This window comes from Scyliorhinus canicula, chromosome 7 (assembly GCF_902713615.1).
Source record: "Scyliorhinus canicula chromosome 7, sScyCan1.1, whole genome shotgun sequence".
Taxonomy (NCBI): Eukaryota; Metazoa; Chordata; class Chondrichthyes; order Carcharhiniformes; family Scyliorhinidae; genus Scyliorhinus; species Scyliorhinus canicula.
In genome coordinates this window covers 162194878-162197927 of record NC_052152.1, presented here as the reverse complement: position 1 = coordinate 162197927, position 3050 = coordinate 162194878, and the positions used below count along the sequence as shown (strand labels likewise).

General features: G+C 40.4%; 1 non-coding gene across 1 annotated transcript; it reads right to left on the bottom strand.

The window, feature by feature from the left end:
* Nucleotides 1–673: 673 nt before the first annotated feature.
* Nucleotides 674–762, bottom strand: trnar-ucg. The gene is given in 2 exon segments: nt 674–709; nt 726–762. It is a non-coding gene; the product is annotated as a tRNA-Arg (tRNA).
* Nucleotides 763–3050: the final 2288 nt, after the last annotated feature.

Here is a 3050-nt window from a genome sequence, read left to right as displayed (position 1 = left end):
CTTCACAGATTGAAATTGATGTCAAAAACCAAACATTGCTTTATGAACCAATTCAAAATTATCAGCCATTTCTACAGTCTGTCTAGCAGTTTTAACTCTTTGCTCTTCCACATGAATTCCCACTACTGCAGCAAGTGAATCTTTAATTTCCTCCAAAATAATTGTTTCCCGAAGAGCATCATACGTTTGGTCTAATTTTAATGCTCATAGCCACCTATCAAAATCATTTTGTTCAATTCTTTTGTATTATATATATGTCTGACCTGGTTCTTTCCTTAGATTTCTAAACTTTTGTCAGTACGTTTCTGGCACTAATTCATATCATAGAATTTATAGTGCAGAAGGAGGCCATTCGGCCCATCGAGTCTGCACCGGCTCTTGGAAAGAGCACCCTACCCGAGGTCAACACCTCCACCCTATCCCCATAACCCAGTAACCCCACCCAACACTAAGGGCAATTTTGGATACTAAGGGCAATTTAGCATGGCCAATCCACCTACCCTGCACATCTTTGGACTGTGGGAGGAAACCGGAGCACCTGGAGGAAACCCGCGCAGACAGGGGGAGGATGTGCAGACTCCGCACAGACAGTGACCCAAGCCGGAATCGAACCTGGGACCCTGGAGCTGTGAAGCAATTGTGCTATCCACAATGCTACCGTGCTGCCCTATAAACACCGCGGCAGGACTCGAACCTGCAATCTTCTGATATCATCACTAGATTCCCCGAAGTCAGACGCCTTATCCATTAGGCCACGCGGCTGCCCCTAAATGTACTCATATGTACTCAATATTATTTTTCTCGCCTCATCATAATCCTGAGATACCTGCTCTGATGGTGGTACAAGCATTTCACTAGCCCTGATTACCAACTTTGAAGCAACACTACCCACATTGAATTTAGCCAATTCAGTTGTTTAGCCACTTTCTTAAATGAGATGAAAAAGGCTTCCACATTCTTCTCATCAAAACTTGACAATGCTTGAATATATTTAAATATATCCCTACTACGCTTTCGAGTAGGAAGTAATTTTTTCTTCCTCTAGGCCTTCCTCAGGTTCCACCTTTAGTCTAACCTTTTAAATTAATGATCTCCTTGCAGTGCTAGTTTCCAAAGCTCAAATTCTCTCTGTCTCTCCTTATCCCTTTACTAATCTTTCCATTTCTACCTCAATCTGGCTCCTTTCTATTTTCTTTTTAAAACCCTTCTCTCTTTACTTTAGAGCCCTCTCTTTTTCATTTTCTGCTCTCTTTTTCTTCTTCTCTTCTGCCATTGCAATCTCTCCTTTTCCTTTGCTTCTGCCATGACCAATCTTTCCATTTCATTTGCTTTGATTTCCAATTTCTTCATTTCTATTTGTAATTGAATTCTAGCTAATTCTAATTCAGGCTGTGTCACTGGCAAATTTAAATATTGAACTATTGCTTGTATTTTCTCTACCTCCCACATCCCTTTAGATAAGGTTAACTTCAGCTTCTCTGCCAAACCCAAAGTTTCTGCTGTGTTCTCCCTTTGTAAACCATCCCGAGTAATTTCACTCATACTCAGGAAATTGTTGCAACTGAAAAAACCATCTCAATTCACTCCCTATTTAAATTTCAAGGCTTGAAACAATCACTCCACACACACTCACTCACTGTCTTTAAGGTCAATAATCCCAAGTCAAACAAGGAATTTATAGTTAAGAATCGGATCCCAGGAAAACCACCATACATTGTCCAAGATCAAAAACACATTCCTTCATCAATTTCACCCACTGGCTGCTAAATCCACCCAAGCCTTATGGACAAATTTCAAATTCGATAAGTAAAATGGCATTCTTGCACAGAATCCATTATTCCTAAAGTTTATAGAGGTCAAATAAGTCAATTTATAAAACTATCTTTCATAATAATTTTGTTGACTCCTTTGGATTCTTACCCATTGCATGTTATACCCCACAATTACATTTATAACAATGAATACCAAAAACACCCTCAAAAACCATGTTAGAAATTCACTCAGAAATGATCTCCAATACAACTTTTCCCCCACCTGGATTCTTCTGGGTCTTCAACGGAGATTTTAGTTTTTTATAATTCTGCTGTGTAGCCACAATAAGGAGCAACTCTACAACTTGTGCCACGTGACAACTTTAGCTGTTATAGGAAATCTGAGGAAAATGTTCCAATGAATGATTTTTGCAAAAAGGTCAAAGAGAGAGTTTATGAGGCACTTGTTCCAAAATGCAGATGACTTTCTAACTGCCGTGTAACACAATCTGTGAATTCACTTGTTGCTTACTGTCAGCCAAACGCCTACATGGGAAATTCCTCAGTGGGCAAGACCTCGATCCTTGGAGCAACACACCACCAGAAATGCCCCTGGTGTAAAATACAAATCCACAAAGGAAGAAAATAAGGAAGGAAAAAAAAGGCATCTGTGCATGCTGGAATTATAATAATAGCAATAGGAATCAGGAAGAGTATCTCAAATGCAGGAGAGGCTAAGGCTGGAATCAGGAAGTCTAAGAGGATGCATGAGGAAAGGGTTGCAGGCTGTGCTGAGACAAAATAGAAAAATGTTCTTTAAGCATCTTCATTTCTATCCACCTCAATACATTTCCCCCAATCAGAGCCCCCTCATTCTTCTAAACTCCAACGAGTATTCACCCAGAGTCCTCAACCGTTCCTCCTATGACAAGCTTGTTATTCCAGGGATCATTTATCTGATCCTCCTCTGGACCGTTTCCAAGGCCAGTACAGCCTTCCTTAGATACGGTGCCAAAACTGCCTACAATACTCCTAATGGGGTCTCATCAGAGCCTTATATAGCCTCAGAAGTACATTCTTGGTCTTGTATTCTAGCCCTCTTGACATGAATTTTAACATTGCATGCGCCTTTCTAACTGCTGACTGAACCTGCACATTAACCTTAAGAGAATCATGAACAAGGACTCTCAAGTCCCTTCGTGCTTCTGATTTCCTAAGCATTTCTCTAATTGGAAAATAGTCTATGCCTCCATTTCTCCTTCTCACACTTTTCCACATTGTATTCCATCTGCCACTTCT